Source organism: Lactuca sativa, chromosome 8 (genome assembly GCF_002870075.4).
Source record: "Lactuca sativa cultivar Salinas chromosome 8, Lsat_Salinas_v11, whole genome shotgun sequence".
In the NCBI taxonomy this organism is placed as follows: Eukaryota; Viridiplantae; Streptophyta; class Magnoliopsida; order Asterales; family Asteraceae; genus Lactuca; species Lactuca sativa.
The window spans coordinates 194,274,509-194,294,834 of NC_056630.2; the positions used below are offsets into that span (position 1 = coordinate 194,274,509).

General features: G+C 39.4%; 1 non-coding gene across 1 annotated transcript; it reads left to right on the forward strand.

Annotated features, from left to right (window-relative positions):
• The first annotated feature begins 4,954 nt into the window (after positions 1–4,954).
• On the forward strand, positions 4,955–5,061 carry LOC111900186 (small nucleolar RNA R71). Its single transcript, XR_002853144.1, has one exon. It is a non-coding gene; the product is annotated as a small nucleolar RNA R71 (small nucleolar RNA).
• The last annotated feature ends 15,265 nt before the right edge of the window (positions 5,062–20,326 follow it).

The following is a 20,326-nucleotide window of genomic DNA, read 5'->3' on the forward strand; positions in this document are numbered from 1 at the left end:
GCAGTTATGTTCTCAAAATAAATGAAGAAAAGAAAGAAAAAATAAAGTAAAAGAAAAGGAAAGAAAATGCAAACTTGAAACTCGGGTTGCCTCCCGAGAAGCGCTTCTTTTTAGGGAGTCATTAGCTGGACTCCTCCCCTTCTACGTGGCTGCATTCTTTTCTAGCAACAACAATTCTTCCATTTCTTCATTACGGGGGACTCCTTCTTCTTATTTTTTAACCCTATGACCATTGACCTTGAAAGGCGTGCCATCTCTTGATAATAGCTCTATAGCACCATGTGGAAACACCGTCTTCACTACAAAAGGCCCATCCCACCTTGACTTGAGTTTTCCCGAGAAAAGCTTTAGTCTTGAGTTGAATAGCAACACTTTTTGGCCTTCATGAATTTGTTTATCTTTGATCCTCTTGTCATGCCACATCTTAGTCTTCTCTTTATATAGCCATGAGCTGGAGTATGCATCATTCCTTAGTTCTTCAAGAGCATTCATTTCCATTAACCGGTTGCTCTTTAGTTCATCCATGTTGAAATTACAACTCTTTAATGCCCAAAACGCCTTGTGTTCTAGCTCCACCGGTAAATGGCATTGCTTCCCATAAACTAACCTATATGGTGTGGTACCAATAGGTGTTTTGAAAGCTTTACGAAAGGCCCAAAGTGCATCATCTAGCTTATCCGACCATTCCTTGCGATTGCTCCCCACCGATTTCTCCAAAATTCGCTTTAAGGCTCGATTTGTCACTTCGGTTTGTCCACTAGTTTATGGATGGTATGATGTGGAAAACTTATGGGTGACCCCATATTTCTTTAACACCTTTTCCAATTGATCATTGGCAAAATGTGTGCCTCGGTCACTAATAAGGGCTTTCGGGACTCTAAACCGTGAAAATAGTTTCTTTAAAAACCGTACTACCACCCGTCCGTCATTTGTTGGTAATGCTTGTGCTTCCGCCCACTTAGATACGTAATCCACCGCCACTAGTATGTATTTGTTTCCTTTAGACATGGGAAATGGTCCCATGAAGTCAATTCCCCACACATCGAACACCTCGCATACTTGGATACTATGTTGTGGCATTTCATTTCGAGATGAAATGTTTCCCACCCTTTGACAAGCATCACATTCTTTGACAAATTGGGTTGCATCTTTAAAAAATGTTGGCCAATAAAACCCAATGTCAAAGATCTTCTTCGCCGTGTAGTGTGCTCCATGATGTCCACCCGTGGGCCCGCTATGACAATGCTCTAGTATTTTCCGGCTTTCCTTCTCGAATACGCATCTTCTTATGATTCCATCCGCACAGCTTCGGAAGAGGTATGGCTCATCCCAAAAGTAATATTTTATTTCAGCAAAAAATTTCTTCTTTTGTTGGCTGCTAAAGTCTTTCGGGATGTATTTTGTAGCTAAATAATTAGCTATGTCCGCGAACCATGGCTCTTCTCCCACTGTCACCATGATGTACTCGTCCGGGAAGTCGTCCCCAACTTTATCTTCTTGCAATTGCGGGTTCTCAAGCCTTGACAAGTGGTCGGCTGCCACATTCTCCATTCCCTTCTTGTCTCGTATCTCTATGTCAAATTCTTGAAGAAGTAGCACCCATCGTATTAGTCTTGGCTTGGCATCCTGTTTGGAAAACAAATACTTGATAGCCGAGTGGTCAGTAAAAACAGTAGTTTTAGATAAAACCAAATAAGGGCAGAATTTGTCAAAGGCATACACCACAACTAGTAATTCTTTTTCAGTGGTGGTGTAATTTTCTTGGGCTGGGTTTAGAGTCTTGCTAGCATAATATATGGGTTGAAAGTGCTTATCAACCCTTTGACCAAGGATAGCTCCTAATGCATAGTCACTAGCATCACACATAATCTCAAAAGGTAAGTTCCAATTTGGTGCAATAATGATCGGGGCATTAGTTAGTTTTTCCTTTAAAAATTCAAATGCCTCTAAACACTCTTTAGTGAAATTAAATGGTGCATCTTTTAGTAGTAGTTGTGTTAGAGGTCTAGTTATTTATGAAAAATCTTTTATGAAACGCTGGTAAAAACCCGCGTGTCCTAGAAAACTCCTAATGCCCTTCACATTGGTTGGTGGGGGTAATTTGGCAATAGTGTCTATCTTTGCTCTATCCAATTCAATTCCCATTTTGGAAATCTTGTGGCCCAACACTATACCCTCCTTGACCATAAAATGGCATTTCTCCCGATTGAGTACCAAGTCGGTTTTTTCACACCTAGCAAGCATTAAGTCAAGATTAGTGAGACAATCTTGGAAAGATAATCTAAAAATGGAAAAATCGTCCATAAAAACTTCCATGAATTTTTCCACCATATCGTGGAATATAGCTGTCATGCACCTTTGAAAAGTCGCGGGTGCATTGCATAACCCAAAAGGCATGCGTCTATAAGCAAAAGTCCCACTTGGGCAAGTGAATGTGGTCTTTTCTTGGTCCATTCGGTCTATGGGTATTTGAAAATACCCCGAAAATCCATCTAGAAAACAATAATAGCTATGGCCCGATAATCTTTCTAGCATTTGATCAATAAAAGGTAAGGGAAAATGGTCTTTACGAGTGGCATCGTTTAGCTTTCGATAATCGATGCACACTCTCCAACCGGTTACCGTTCGTGTCGGAATTAGCTCGTTCTTTTCATTGGTGATGATCGTCATCCCTCCTTTCTTGGGCACCACTTGGACCGGACTCACCCATGGACTGTCAGAAATGGAATATACAATTCCCGCATCTAAGAGCTTGACCACTTCCTTCTTGACTACTTCTTGCATATTCGGGTTCAGTCTTCTTTGGTGCTGTACAACCGGCTTTGCTCCTTCTTCCAGGTTGATCTTGTGGGAGCAATAGGATGGACTTATTCGCTTGATGTCGGTGATGCTCCATGCTATGGCCCGTTTCCGCTTCTTCAATACTTGCACGAGATCTTCTTTTTCAGAATTGGTCAGGTCAGAGGCTATCATTACTGGCTTTTGGTTGCCTTCTTCGAGAAAAGCATACTCCGAATGATCTGGTAAAGTTTTAAGCTCCGTTTTTTGGCTCTGACTGTTGGACTCGCTGAGTGCAGGTAGGGTACTCGGCGAGTTTGTGGCTGTATACACGAATTCTGCATTTTCTTCAGGGGTACTCGGCGAGTATATCGGGCCTACTCAGCGAGTGGAACTGTTTGTGCTCTTTACCAATTCTTCGTAGTCGGCTTCTTCCAGCAGTCTTTCAATTTCCATCAAGTCTTTTTCTGGATCAAATTCTTCATCCTCAGCTATGAACTTGATGGAATCTTCAGTTATGCCTTCCTCCAGCAATTCATCTAACATATCGATTGAGAATGCTGTGTCGTCACTGTGCCTTGAATACTTCATGGCTTGGTCCACTCCGAATGTGACTGAGTCTTCTCCTACCCGCAAGGTGAGCTTTGAGTCCCTCATGTCTACTATAGCACTTGCTGTGTTGAGGAAGGGTCTTCCAAGGATAATTGGCACTTGTGGATCCGCCTCCATGTCTAGAATGATAAAATTAGCGGGAAAGACGAATTTGTCCACCTTGACTAGTATGTCTTCGCATATGCCTCTTGGGAAGGTGACTGTTTTGTTGGCCAAGTGTATTGCCATGCAAATTGGCCTTGGTTCCGGGAGATCCAGCTTCTTAAAGAACGAATATGGCATTAGATTCACACTTGCTCCCGAATCGGCTAAGGCATGAATGATGGTCAAGTTGCCAAATTGGCAAGGTAAGGTCAAGCTCCTCGGGTCACCTTTCTTCTTTGGTAGCTTATTTAGCATAGCAGCTGAGCAGTTTTCATTGAGTACCACCTTCTCCACTTCTTCCATCTTCTTTCTATTGGTGAGAAGTTCCTTGAGGAATTTTGCATACTTGGGCATTTGCATGACGACTTCAATGAAGGGTATATTGATTTGAAGAGTCTTGATGTGATCTAGAAACTTTTGATACTCTTCTTCCTGCTTCTCCTTCTTAGCTCAGGCTGGGTAAGGCATGGAAGGCTGGTAGAGTTTTTCAGGAATCTGTGCGGTGGGATTTTGTGATGTACTCGCCGAGTCCATACGTGGTACTCGGCGAGTAGGACTGTCAGAGTGTGTTTCTTGGTTTTCTGCTTGCTTTTCTGCCTCCTCCTTCTGTGATTTCTTGGAGGACTCAGTCTAAATAGGTGACAGGGGAGTGATTATCTTCCCACTTCTTGTTGTGACAATGTTTATTTGCGCACCTCGTGGGTTATTTTCAGTTTTGCTAGGAAGTTCACCCGGTGACCTTTGGTTGATTTGTTGAGCAAGTTGCCCAAGTTGTATCTCTATATTGTGAATAGATGCTTGCTGGTTCCTTAGCATGGTCCTTGTTTCTTGAATTGCAGCATCATGGTCACTATGTCTTTTTTCTGAAGCAACTATAAATTTTGTGAGCTTTTCTTCCAAGCTGGGCTTCCTTTCTTGCACCGGTTCCACCTTTTGGTAGAACCCTCTCCCTTTTTTCCTGAACCTTTCCTCCTTGGCTTTCTTGTACTCTTCATAAGGGAGCCAATCTTTCTTTTGTTTGCGCCAGTCTTCATCATATCGGCCTCCACTTGAGTAACACACTTGCGCCTTCTTGTTGCCATTTTCATCTAAATCACAGTCTCTAGTGAGGTGAGGCCCATTGCAGTTTTCACAACCCACCCAAATAGCATGGATTGTTTGATCCATCTTATCCATCCTCCTATCCATTGTTTTTAGCATAGCCATGACTGCGGATAAGTCTTCAGTAGCTGCATAAGCGGCTGCCCTAGTGACATCATGCCTAGGGTTGTGGTATTCTCTAGAGTGTTTAGAGAATTCTTCAATTAATTCTTTGATCACCGGGGGTGGCTTCTTTGTGAGCGGGCCTTGCGAGTCTAGTAACTGCCTGGTTGTGACATTGACTCCATCATAGAAGATGGATACTTCTTGCTGGCTGTTTAGGTCATGGTGTGGGCAGTTTCTTAGTAAGCTCTTGTACCTCTCCCATGCTTCATATAGCGACTCTCCAGCTTGTTGTTCAAAGTTAGCAATGGCCTTCTTCAACTTGGCTATCTTGGAAGGCGGGCAAAAGTGATCAATGAATTCTTCTTTCATCTTGGCCCAAGTGGTGACTGATCCGGGGGAAGTGACTTGAGCCAGTCTTTTGCAGCACCTTTGAATGTCACCGGAAGCATACGAAGTAGCTGAGTCTCGCGGGGCACATTTGGAACATTGAAGTAATCAGCTACATCATTTACTTCATCCAAATGTTTGTAGGCATCTTCATGGTCTTTTCCATAAAAAGGTATTTCCTTAAGTAAAGCTAGGATATGACCCTTTAGCTCGAAGGTAGCAGTCGCAGGAATTGCGGGTTGCATAAGTCCCGGGCCAGTGTCGTCTCGCATCCTCTTCTTCCATTCTCCCATGGGGATTTCATCAATGTTAGCCATTGTGACAGCTAACTCTTCCTCGGACTCGGTTTCGTGATCGTATGTCGGGTCCTCTTCTTCCTCGGTCTCGTACTCGATATCCTCCTTAGCCGGTTCGTCGATTACTAAGGAAGCGCTGGATGCTCCTGATTTGCTGCTCTTCTTTTTCCCAAAAACAGTCTTCAAATTGGACAAGGGTGACTTCTTTGGTGTACTTGAACTCTCCACGTCCTTTCCCTTGTTTCTTTTCAATGCGGCTTCGGGATCTTCAAATGGGGGCACTAGCGGGGTGTTTGATCCTCTGGTTATGAAAGTCCTGAAATAAACAGAATAAAAGCGTAAAAAGAACAAAAAAAATCGTACTAAAAATAATCAAAAATTTACTGCTGATTACGCTTGTACTCGCCGAGTAGATGCGACTGCACTCGGCGAGTACCAGTGTGTTTTTGAAAAAATTATAACTAAATATTAAAAACTAAAATAGATGCTAAGACCTAATTACTGACTACTAAATTGTAATAAAGTAACTTTATGCAAGTAAACTCACACAAAGGATCGAAAAAAATTAGGTATTAGATTAATTATTTAGAACCGTTCCCCGACAACGGCGCCAAAAACTTGATGTGTGTAAAATGCACTTGTTTTACTCTCTACTTTTATTAATATATTTAGCACACAAAGGCAGTGAACATGTCTTTTAGTGGTATAGTTTAGTATGTAAGGTGTCGAACTCAGGGAACGGAAAATTAAACTAACAACTAATTTTAACTAAAACAACTAATGAAAGTAAAAGGTTTTTCTTCTAGTTTTGCAATTCTAGAAACTTAGGCAACACTTAATTAACTAAATGACTAAAACAAACAACTAATTGACGAAATTTGATAAAGATGTTTCTATTTAGGTTCAACCAATTCACTCCTATGGTTATTTGTATTTATGATAGATTAATTATTATTGGCTACTAATTAAAGTGGTTAGGTTAATGTTCATTACTCCTAGCCCTTAGACAATTAACTAATTTAAGCGGTGATCAAATGTTTAAACTAATTAATTCCCTAGATTAATGATTTGGATTAAATAAGATTTGTAGTGGTGAATCAATTTAGTAAATCAATTAACCTCTTGTTGATGGTTTCTCAAACAAGCTCACACATTAATCTAATTATTGTCTTATTAATCTTAGTTTCATAATCATTATTCCTAAGCATATGAGTTGGTGTTCACATAGACATGTGAGGTTAACAACTAAGAGATGTTCATGCAGCTTAATTGTCTTCCAATTAACATAAAATAATCATGATTAATGCATAAGGGTCTTTAACAAACTTAATTTAATAGATCACCAATAAACAGTTAATCAAAACTAAGAATTAAACCATAGGAGTTCCTTGGTATTCCCCAAACAGAAACAAAAACGAAATTAGTTCATAGTTGCAGTAAAATCACACACAAAAACAAGTTCAACTAGATTAGACATCATCAAATCCTAAAGCTTAAGTGGAATGATTAACCTAGTTGCTTCAATTCTTCAAAAGGTTGGAGATTAGAATTCCTCAGCGTCTTCCAGTGCTCTTAATCGCAGAAGGATCTTCAAAAATTGCCAAAGGTGTGTTCTCCTCGGATAAAGCTTCGATTTTTATAGATATCTCAAAACAGGGGGTACTCGGCGAGTAGCAGACCCAACTCGCCGAGTAGACTCATTGTTATCCGTCCTAGATCAGGAGTCGTGGCTATCTTCTGGAATATTCAGCTAGACTCGCCGAGTAGACGCGTGTACTCGCCGAGTAGGTGTACTTTTGTTCTTCAATCTTCATTCTTTGGTCTTCAATTGCTTTCCCTTGCTCCCTTTTACTCCCAAGCATATCTTTTGGACTGAAAACAAAATTTAAACAATATTAAGTACCTTTTGTCCATATTATTCACATAATTAGTTAAAAATGAATAAAAATGTATACTAAATAATTAACTAATTATGCACATATCATCCATCTAATGAGATAGGTTCATCTAATGTGGAACATTCAGCAAATGATGGAGTTATTAACATTCACACTCTTCCCGTCTCCCTCAATGATATCAGCCAGGAGATACCCTCATGTCTTCTACGCGATCATCCGATTGAAAACGTCATTGGCCAACTGGGTGATGGTGTTAAAACTAGAAGTCAGAGTGGAGATGTAAACACATGTCTCTATTCTTTCTTTATCTCTCAAATATAGCCAAATAACGTTGAAATGGCTTTGAATGAAGCCAGCTGGGTAGATGCTATGCATGAAGACCTAAATCAATTTGAAAAGCTCAGTTTTTGGACGTTGGATGAGTTACCAAAGGGCAAAAAGTCTCTCGACACACGCTGGGTCTATCGCAATAAGCAGGATGATTCCGGAGTCATAGTGCGTAATAAGGCAAGATAGGTGGTTCGCGGGTTTAGACAGATCGAGGGTCTTGACTACACTGAGGTTTATGCTCTAGTAGCTCGCTTGGAGGCTATCCGTATCTTCCTTGCATATGCTTCTTACATGAACTTCACAGTTTATCAGATGGATGTTAAGACAGCTTTCTTGTATGGCAAGGTGAAGGAAGAAATTTATGTTGACCAACCCCCTGGGTTTGTTAACTCAAAGTTTCCTAATCATGTCTACAAGTTGGACAAGGCGTTGTATGGGTTACATCAAGCTCCTCGAGCGTGGTATCCGACTCTCACAAAGAACTTGCTCAGGCATGGATACTCTCGTGGCACTATCGATTAAACTTTATTCATCAAGCATGTGGGTAATGATCAGATTCTAGTCTAGATCTACGTTGACGACATTATCTTCGGGTCTACTAGTCCGCAGTTGTGCAAAGAATTTGAAGGCGTTATGAAAAAGAGGTTTGCGATGAGTTCGTTAGGAGAAATGACCATTTTTTTGGGGCTTCAGGTCCAACAGAAGTCAACCGGAATCTTGCTTTATCAAGCAATGTATGTGGAGGATATACTTAAGAAGTTTGGGTTTCAAGACACCAAAACTGCATCAACACCGATGGCCGAAAGACCCCTGCTCAATCCGGATACTGATGGCGAATCTGTAGATCAGACTCTCTACAGATCGATGATCGGATCGTTGATGTATCTAACTGCTAGCCGCCCAGACATCGTGTTTGCAGTTTGTCAATGCGCACGTTATCAAGCTAATCCTAAACTTTCACATCTTATTGCTGTCAAAAGAATCTTCCGGTATATGAAAGGCAGCCCAAAATTGGGTCTTTGGTATCCGAAAAATTCTGAATTTGATTTATATGCATTTGCTGACAGTAATTATGGAGGTTGTGAGCTTGACAAGAAATCTACATCAGGAGGGTGTTAATTCCTTGGTGATCGGCTGGTCTCATGGCAGTACAAGAAACAACATATTGTCTCAACTTCAACAGCAGTAGCGGAATATGTTGCTGCCTCTTCCTGTTGTTCTCATGTTATATGGATCCAACATCAACTGTTGGATTACGGTTTGAACTATCTAGAAACCCCTATCTTTTGTGATAATGAGGCTGCCATTCAGATCACTAAAAATCCGGTCCAACATTCCAAAACCATGCACATTGATATCAAAATTCATTTTATGAGAGAATGCTATGAGCGTTTGCTCATTCGGTTGGAACAGGTCCCCACTACTGATAATGCGGCGGATCTCTTCACAAAGCCCTTTAACAAAGTTTGATTCGATATGCTTGTGAGTTTTTTGAAAATGATTCGTTTTGATGATTAATTTTTCTTTTAGGTTAGTTTAAATTTGGGCATTCTAATTTCATTCTCACCCATGCACAAATTTAGGGGGAGAAATCAACAAAAACCAAACAAAACATTTAAAAAATCAAAAAATACAAAAACATTAGAATATCAGAAAATAAAAAATTAGAGTAAATTACACGAATGGTCCCTATGGTTTGGGGTAATTTGCACGTTTGCTCCCTAACTTATTTTTTTAACTCAGAAGGTCCCTACTGTTTGCTTTTATTACGTGTTTGGTCCCTACTGTTTTTTTTGTTACACGCTTGGTCCCTATCCTACCTAAAAATACTATTATTTAAATAGGAAAAACTGGTAGGGTAGGTAAGATAAGGTGAAGGGGTTGGGGTGAGAGTGTGTTTATCTAAATAAATTAAAAAATCAAGGGCAAAATAGTCTTTTTAGGTAAGACAGGGACCAAATGCGTAACAAAAACAAATAGTAGGGACCTTCCGAGTTAAAAAAATAAGTTAGGGACCAAACACGCAAATTACCCTAAACCATAGTGACCATTCGTGTAATTTACTAAAAAAATTATGTGTCTTATGTTAGTTTTGTTTACTAGGAAATGATATTATTGAGTGATAACAGGCAATCTGAATCAGCGTAACGTACCAAAGCTGAATTGTCTAAGCTCTGCGTTTGATGCGCTGGTAGGCACGGAAGATTTGAAATGGACCTGACTAGGTAAAGCTGAACTTAAGAAATTTAATGACTTGACAAAAACTTGACCTAGTTAGATCCGTTTAACCCGACAATACGACGCTTGGATAGGTTGAGCAGGGAGATATATTTGGGAATCTACTGGTCACATTAAAAGAACCCGTATCTAGAACTGTAGATTAACTTTTCCTCGATGTGCGGATTTTGTCCTGAATTTTGGCATTGATGGGGTGACTGGGGAATTCCGATATATTAGGTCTGTAGAAGATTATTTTCTTTCTTTCTGTCTATTAGTCATATGTTGCCTTCTCTGCGCGATCGAGAGATCCGCCCTGGACTGTAACATATGTAGCTCTATCTCTCTGCATCTTCTATCTATGCAACTCTTTCTATCTGTTAGCCATATACTATCTCCTCTGCGTAACTGACAATCCGACCTGGTACACAGTATATGCATCATTCTTCTTCTCAATCCATCTAAAACTTCAGTTAGTCATAGGTTTCACACTCTGCGTGATTGGAAGAGATCCGACCTGGGTGTATAACATATGCTTTCTAAATCTCTCTTCTTTGTTAATAATTGTCTGCTCATCCGATGTAAGGAGTATTTTGGAAGTCCTTGATTATCGGAGTATATCAGGAAGCGGGAAACACGTTCTAGTACATCTAAAATTGAACACTTACAGGTTGTCTGTAGATCTCGCTGCTCAATTTAGGTGGACAACAATATCCCTAGTCGTAGTCAGATGAATGGTCTTTAGGAAGTATATTTAGAATTATATGATCAAAATGTCTTGTAATTCTTAGATTGTCCAAATTTATCAGAAATTTTTCGTGTTTTAGTGGACCACAACACCGGCGATCGATTAGACATAGACATGATGGTAGAGGTACCAACAAGTGGATTAAGGCTGTCTAACAACTTTGATCACAGTGTCAATAAATTATATTCAGTGTTTGTTGAGACAAGTATAGTCTGCTTTCCTTTATTTTATTTTATTTTTATTTTTATTTTTTTTTTATTTTTCATTTTTGTAATTGTCAAAATTTAACATTTTTTAATTCTTAAATTTTAGAAATTACTTTTATTTTATTTTTAGTTTATGTTAATTTTAATTTTAATTTTTTAATCCTCAAAAGGTTTTGTTTTTGAAATTTTTTGGGATTTGGACTGCGCCTTACACTGTGTGGATAGCAGCTAAAATTCAAACAAGGTATATAAGGAGGAATTTACAGCCCGAAACCCTCCTTTTCTCATTTTCATTGTTTCCGGACGTAAACTCTCCCATTCTCTCTCCTCTTGAAAAAAAATTCCTCGTTTTTTGTGAAATTGTTCGGTGCATCTTGAAGGTATCTGAAAACCGACCGTGAATATGTGTTTATTTCATCAAATCGACGGATTTTGGGGCTTCAATCGAAGAAAATCGGTTTTCGGAGCTTACGGCCAAGGAGCTTATAGCTGTAAACTCCGTTTCCGGCCACGGGTTTACGGCCGTAAACCCCAGTTTGACCGTAAACTCCATTTGGTCAAAATATTTTTTTTGGGGCTAAAATTAAATCGCTTAATTAAGAAAACTATAAATTTTTAATTGTTTAAATATCTTTGTTTTCTTACTTGGCCTGTTTTAGTGCAGATCAAAAGGCTAACCTGAAATTCGCAGCCATGCATAATTTGGCTATCGTACTGGTGGATCCTCCTGTTGCACATGGAGAGTTCAAGTGGATGATCCATGGGCTGAGGGAATGTTGTTTGGCTTCTGCTATCACAGTGAATCCTGTTGTTTATCAGAGCATCATCAGGGAATTCTGGGTGACTGCCAAGATGAAAAGGGATAATGATGGAGCAGTTACTGTTGAAGTAGACGTGAAGGGATACAAGATTGAAATAACTGAACAATTCATCAGAGAGGCTTTGCTGATTGATGATAAACCTGGTTTTCCTACTGAGATTGGGATTGAAGACGCTCAAAAGGTTCTTAAAAAGATAGGTTATGAAGGAAACTTTCCTCCCACCATGAAGAAGCTTCTGCCACTGTACTGGAGATTGTCTCACGTCTTTGTGAGCTGCATTTCTGACAGAAGGTCTGGTGCTGAAGAGATCTCATTGAGGAATACTGGAGCTATTGCATAACTTGCTGCAGGGATAGACTTCAATTTCTCGAAGTTTATTTTGGACGAATTCGTGGTAAACATCAATGCAACAACACAGACACGTTCTTGATGTATCCCAGGTTTATCCATATGTTTATTGATATACAATTCCCAGAGTTGGTCAAAGAAGGAGAAATGCTAGATATGAAGTCTCTTGATCCTCACACAGTTGGGCTGATCAAGCATAATCGCAAGGGAAAGGTTGTCTTCCAAGGAAAGTTTTCGCTTGTGAAATTTGGAAAGTTTGCTGAACTAAATGAAGCATATGAGTCTCATGGATCGTCTGACAAAGTATGCTCTGAGCCTACGTCTTCAGAGAGGGTGATTTCAGAAGATGATGTTATCACTGTGTCAGATCACGGAGAAAAAGAAGAAACAACAATTCCTAATGTTCTTGTGGTAGAAGAACATGTCTTGACGTTCGTTCCAGTTCAAAGTGATTGCAGTGAGGGGACTACAGAGAATGTGACTGAGACTGATTTGTACGAAGACCTTGATATTTCTGGCTATGATAAGGATGAAATTCCTTTAAATTTTGGAAGCAATGATGATCTTTTGTCGAATGAAAACCTTGACTCGTTCCTTGACAGTATCCATGATGTTGCTCATCTAGTAACGAAGATACGGGACAGCGAAGATGTTCTCGAATCAACACTTCCTGCATCCAAACAAATGGCTGAAACTACCATTCCAATGGAGACATTTTCAGGGATTCCTCCCCTTGCTACTGTTCCTCTTGCTACTGAGCAAATTGAAAGTGATTATGCAACAACTCTGACCATCTTGCCACCCTTGAAGAGAAGAAGACGCGATCCTAGACAGGGAATTCTTATTCCAGATCTATCTTCAGGCCTTCCAAGACCACCAATAACCACTCCTGCCATTGTCTCATTTGAACCTATTTCTGAAGGACCTACCACCATGTTTGAAGCTGGTGGCTCTTCAGCTCCTATAGGATTTTCTCCTCCCAGGCCAGATCATGATGCTGCCTCTGTAAGGCTTGCCATGCATTTAGCTCAGGAACAAAGCTCAGTGCCTTCTCCTAGAGCTAAAGGAATTTCTTTTAGAGAAGGTCACTCAGGAGAAGATAATCCCATCATTGTTAAGCTTCAGAAGAATTTAAATGTGCTTGACCAAAAGAACATTGAGCTCGACATCCAAGTAACTAATCTTTTGAGTGAAAATGCCAAGATAAAGACTCAAGTTTCTGATCTTGAAAAGAACAAGACCATAAAGATTAAACATATTTCTGATCTACAAACTCACTTTGGTCTCCTTACTTCAAGCTACTTTGATTTGAAGAAAAAGCTGGAAGAGGAACTTGGTGACAAGTTCAAGACATATATTGATGAGTCAAGGATTCATCTACACTCTCAATTTCACCCTATTGTTCCATCATCTGCTCAAGCATCACGAGTTGTGGATCATTTTGAAGTGGAACCAGTTCACGCTGCCAATATCGTAGCTTCGAAGCGTGCCAAGTTGGCCAAAGCAGCTGAGAAAGGTCAACTCTTGTTCAAAAGGAGCTTGGATCAAAATTCTCCTGGGGATCAACCTAAAATCACTGTTACAGATCTTGAAGAAAAACACTTTAGAGATGTATATGGTGATAGGTCAAAGATTATCTCATGGGGCTTTCACGACACTTTAAAAATTTCGATCGTGAGATGGAAGAGTGGCAACACAAAACTATATAAAGATGCTCATGACTTGCATTCCTGGACCAACGTCGACCTTTCAGAATTATCAAAGGCTCCTTTTGAAAATCTCTCTCAAAATCCCAAGGCTACACAATTCAAGCGTTTCTTGGAAGATCAAGTGCTTAAGGGTTTTCCTTCAATGAAGACTGCAGAGTCGATTATTAAACTATACCCAAGTGTACTTGATCCCAAAACCAATTAACCTGTTTGATCTGTGATGTGGCCTGCTACCAATCAAGTAAAACAGATTCCTATACTTCAGAATTATCCAGATGGATCTTTACAGTCCATGCTTTACTGGGTGTTTGATGAAACTACAGCCTCTGCTGTCATAAAGCTTAAAAATGGATGCATTCATTTATATGACAAAATAGATCTGCTTCAGTTTTGGAAATGGGATATTCATCAATTGAATCTTCATCAGATCAAGGTTGCAGAAGAGATTTTTGAGTCAGCCACTAAAGAATATACATCTATGGTTGCGGACATTATTAACAAGAGGATGTGGAACGAGGCGATCAACAAGTAAGATGTGGTTCTTGTTGACAAAGACTAATTCAAGCTATCCCCAAACCATGTGGGAGATTGAAGTGTTCAGTTAGTGGTTTGGTCTAGGCTTTACTTTGTATAAAGGTCATTTGAGTCATTTGGTATATTTCTAGGGTGTTTGGTATGTTTACGGCCTGAATATGTGTTTACCATCGTAAATTGGTTTACGGTCGTAAACCCTATTTATGGCTCGTTTCCTCTATATAAAGGGATGGTCTTGGTCATTTGTAGTGGTTGATAGTTCAGAGTTCACGGCCAGAGAACATCGAGTTGTACCTAACGTTTTTCGAGTTATTAACATGTGGAAGCTTGATATTATTATTCTTCTTCTTCTACTCCTATTCTTATTCTTGTTGATTGATCACTGGTAAGATCCATTTCCAGGACCTTACAATAGGAATTCTGATGCCTTTGTTTGAAGCGGGGTTGCGCTTGCCGACATTTGATTTCTCCGATATGATTCTGGACCACAAGGACCTCTCCGTTGACAAATTGACTCCGAGCGCCGTCAATAAAATTGTCGGTTTTGAACTGATTTGTTGATCTTTGGGTTATGTCCCCACTTTCTGGGTTTTCAGCTACTTCTATTGTTCAACTACGAATTTTGGTTTTCGTACTTTAGCAAAAAGGCGGGGCATTCACCGGCTAATCTTTGGACAAGACGTACCGAAGAAAAATTCGCAAAGGCAATGACTCTGGGTTAACCAGGACCTTGTGGGGCGTGGGTATCGCAAAAACACGAGATTTCCCTGATCGTATTCCCACATTGTTCTGGAGCAACCTAACCCTCGGCAAGTGACTAGGTGGCATTACTGTTGTTGGAAAAAACTAGGAGGATTCCGTTCTCATTGCGGCTGGTATGAGTGCCGCCTGGCGAGCCCGTGAGAAGATGGCCTGATTGTTCTTTGTGAGATGAGGTATTCTTTTGCCTCTTTCTTCTTTTCCCTTCCCCCCACCTCACCTTTTTTAATACATGCAATTTGATTTTCGAAATCATTCATCCTAACTAGCATACAATTGAACAAAATTACTAGTTAGATAATTTACCTCTTAATAGGACTTATAGTTCTTGGCCTTCAAAGCTTTAGCACCTCAAATGTGATGCCTCTAATGTGTCACAAACACCAAGTGCAAAATGAGGCTCGAGAGAATAAGTTGCTTAGCTCAAAATCAATATCAAACTCTAAGAATGATAGGTGTAACCGATTTTGGCTCTAGGGGTGTCTATTTATAGTGTGGCAAGTGCTAGGGTTACATCCATGCAAACCCAATGCACCATGACTCTTCATCTTACTTAGGCTCCATGGATTAACCTCTATTGATTATCTATATTGGTTTAGCCCACCCAAATAACCATGCATAATTGGCCATCATTGATTTACCAAATCAGTCCTCGTATATTTAATTAGTCTCTTTTGATCACTAAATTAATTCCAAATTAATTCTTAATCAATACTAATTAAATAATATGATTTCATATTAATACATTATACTTGTAATATTTTAACAAATAACAAATAACCTTATTCTCAAAAGTCTATCCTATCAATTTTCATTAATGAAGGTAACCCAAAAGGATTTTGCTACTCTCGGGTCAACTACATACCAATTATAGTTATGGGCTTAGACACCATATCCAATAGTCTCCCACTTGGATAAGTCTAATAACTATAACTGCAAGTATGACTTAAAACACCGACTAGCAATTGTAGCTCTTAAAAGCCGCTATCAAACTCTGACCCAGTTAGTGACGCATCCTTTAGATAAAGGATCATATGATGCACTGTTCTTCAAGATACCAGCCGGACAAGTACATGGAACAATGTCATACTTGTTTTCCAACAGTTTTTTTCTCGATCTCCGATTTATTTAATAGAGAACTTAATTGAACACATCAATTTAGTCCCGACCAGGCCTGGCACATAAGTCAAAACAAAATCATCGAGGTGCTCAAGATATCGCTTTTAATCCTCCAAGAATTAAAAGGAATAGATAAACTTCGACATTATATGCTTGTACTAACTATTCATCAAATCATACACAGTAGTGTGTTTTATAACATCAAGTTACTGATGCGTTTTTGCATTATCAATGTACAACCAACTTATAGTCAACAACTCATATATCTTGTTTTGAAGACTTATATGATATTATCGTCTCACGATCAGTCGTGATAAATTACATGAAGTGATTCAAGTGAGTGTGGGTTTAATCCAATACTCAAACCTTATGAGCACTCATGAATGTTGTAGCAAACTTTTGCTATGTCTAATACACTTCAGACAATCTACAATCCAAATTCATGATAGTCTTGCATCAATAGCTACTTCCAACATATGATCAATTGTGGGTGGTTTGAATAATAAAACTATTCTGGAAGTCAAAACATGCAAAATGAAACAATAGTAAACAATTGACACAAGATAGTAACTTCACTCATAAATAAAAAACACCTGCTATTTAATCATCAAAGGTCAATTACATTTTATCTATTACAAGTTTCAAAATGGCTATCTAATCATTAAAACTAATATCATCCTTTAGCCTAATGCGCCTTGCATGCTGCAAATGCTTAACCCTACTCACTCCCTTCGTGAGGGGATCTGTCGGGTTCTCATCTGATGATACCCTCTTCACCAAGAGGAGTCCTTCTTCCACCCGATGTCTTATGAAGTGATATTTTCTGTCGATGTTCCTAGATCTGCCATGATCCCTTGGTTCCTTGGTTAAGGCAACCATATCCTCATTGTCACAAAAAATCTCCATAGTCTCCTTTATAGCCAGTACAACTCCAAGGTCTCCGATGAAGTTATTCAGCCATATCGCCTCCTTCGACGCTTCGCTTGCTGCTATGTATTCTGATTTGCACGTTGAATATGCTATAGTCTCCTGTTTCGAACTTTTCCAAGTTATTGCTCCTCCATTCAGGGTAAAAACCTAGCCCGATAGATAGCGGAAATTATCTATGTCGGTCTAAAAGCTGGCATCACTATACCCTGTGACTCTTAAGTCATCACTCTCTGTTGGTCTGAAAGCTGGCATCACTATACCCTGTGACTCTTAATAGCACCAATTTCTTTATCGAATGAAAAACTTAAACCTTGTTTGTACAAACCATGAAAGGAAATAACACTTCTCGCCATATTAGATGAGTAGCAACAATTATTTAAATCTAATTCTAACCCACTACTAAGCAATAAAGAATAAACTCCAATCTTGGTGACAGGTAAAACCTTCTTATTCCCCATGATCAAGTTCATCTTCCCATGCTCCACATCCTTACTTCTTTTTTGTCCCTGCAAATCAGAACAAATGTGAAATCCACAACCTATATCAAGGACCCAAGAAGAAGAATGTGATAAGTTATTAGATAGAATAGTATAAATACCTGCATAGGTGGCCTTAACCTTCCCATCTTTGACATCCTGCAAGTATTTGGGGCAACTTTGCTTCCAGTGCCCTTTTTCATGACAATAGAAACACTATGCTTCCTTGGGAATGGTAGAGGGAGTAGCAGAACCAACTTTGGTCTCACTAGAAGAGGATCCATCAAGAGACTTTCCCTTATGGCTCTTAGAGGGAACCTTCCTTTTCTTCCCTTTCCCATGTCCAATTGCCAAGATAGGGGCAATAGTAGTAGGAGTAGAAACAACAGATTTACCTTTGAGACTACTTTCAAGAGTCCTCAAAATGCCTTGAAGCTTGCTAAGAGTGAACTACTCCTTGTTCATATGATAGGTCATACGGAACTGATCATAACAAGGAGGTAAAGAGTGTAGAATGATATCAATGGCAAACTCTTCATCGAAGTTTACATTCAACTTCAGCAAGCGGCCAACAAACCTTTGCATTTTCTACAAGTGGACCGTGATGGGTTCTCCATCCTTCATCTTTCTTTTTATCATGGACGCAATGATTTCATACCTCTCTTGACGAGCACTCTGATGGTATCTTTCCATCTGGTCTTGGTGCATCTCAAAAGGGTAGATGTCCTCATAGGAATTTTAGCGCTCAGATGTCATAGTGGCCAATATGATACAAGACACCTTGGTGGCATCCTTCTCATGATTCCTAAACTCAACGATCTCTTCAGGAGTAGCAGACGACTCATCAATTTCCTTAAGCTCTTTGTCGAGGACATATTCCTTGTCCTTGTAACGAGTAACCATCCTGATGTTCCTGATCCAATCATTAAAGTTGGAACCATCAACGATAACTCTCCCACATAAGTTCATTAGAGAGAAAGAGCCAGTAGTGTTTGAGCCAGAAGCAGTGTTGGAAGACATTTGAAAAAGAAAGACAACGTTTAGATTAGATAACTGTCCTTAATATAACACCCAAATGAAATATTAAGGCTAGGACCCAACACAATATTTTATAATTTGGAAGAAGGATGTCGTAATCCAATTTGAAAGTATTTGAAGGTAGGAATATGACTGTAACATCCCAAGATTTGTCATTTATAGTCCCTAGGGATAGAAGGGTGAAGCCATGAAAGTCTAAGGAGTAAATTGCAAATTATTGGGATCAGGAGGAGTACTCTGTGTGTACATAAGGGTATGCTGAGCGTACTAGGCGCACCCTAGTGCACTGGGCATACACTTGTGTACGCAGGGCATACTCACGGAAGAAGGAAACCCTAATATTTAGGGTTTGGGGACAATATAAGCAGCATGATGAGCACAAAACCCTCATTTACCTCAGCCTCCACTGCTTAGAGTCGTTTTCCCCAAATCCTAGCCATTTCCTTGAGTGTTTGAGATTTTTGAGTGTTTCTTGAGTGTTTTAAGAAGAAGGTGTTGCACCAAGAAGTTGGAGAAGAAGATCAAGCTTGTAGATCTTAAGTTGGTTTGTGCACTAGAAGCTCCAGAATATAAAAAGCTTGGAACTTTATGTTGGGTTTTGAGCATTCTAACACTTCCTAAGTGTACATGCAACCCTAAATACCTTGGATCTATGTTTTCTCTATTATACATGCAAATAAGAACTTCCAAGGTATTATCCTAATCTAGCATACAAAACAATAACTATAGCAAGATAGAATACATACCTCTTTGGTGTAGAATGTCTTCATGAAGCTTGAGTGCCTAGTGCCCCAAGTGTGACACCTCAAATGGAATCACAATCATCAAAACACTTAGAATAACTTGAGAGAATTCTACACTCTTCAAAATCGGCTAGCCCTTTCTTCACTATCTCTAGTGGCCGATTTTTCCTCAATAATAAGATGCTTATATAGTTACACAATTAGGGTAAACTCTTAATTGTCATGGCTTTCCATTTCCTTGGATCCATGGGTACAAATACACCATGGAGCATCCATGGACCATCCTATGGGTTTTAGCCCAACTTGATTATCCATGGAGCATTAGCCCACTATACAAGTATGGATGATTTACACAATCAACCCATATATTTAATTAGTCTTCTTTTGATCACTTAATTAATCCTAGATTAATTCTTGATCAATAATAATTAAATAATCTTATTATTCTTATTATTAATATACTAGAACTTATAATATATTAATAACCATAAGTGTCTTATTTCTCTCATTCAAGTGCATGATGGTATGCAACCCAAATGGACCATGCCGGGTCGGGTCAAGTCTTACCAAATATAGTTATGGACTTAGACATTAATCCAACAGTCTCCCACTTGGATAAGTCTAAAACTATTATTGCGTATGACTTCAGGAACCAACCGGCAATCGTAGCTCTCAAAAGCTTCTGTCGAACTCTGACCTTGTAGATGAACTCTGACCTTTGTCAGTGACTTGTCCATTAGATAAGGGATCATATATTCCTCCATTCTAGATATCATATGGACTGAGACATGGATTATAATCATTCTATCTGTCCATTTGTTGTTTCCCGATTTCCGATTTATGACAACTGACTAATTGAACAAATCAAATCAGTCCTGGCCTGGCCGAGCACTTCCATTTGTCATCATCAAATCATCGAGGGGCCCACAGATATCACTTTTATCCCGAAGGTAAAAGGAATGGATAAACTTCGACTCATATGGCTTGTTCTACTACTTGTTGAATCATACACAAAGGCACGTTTTAT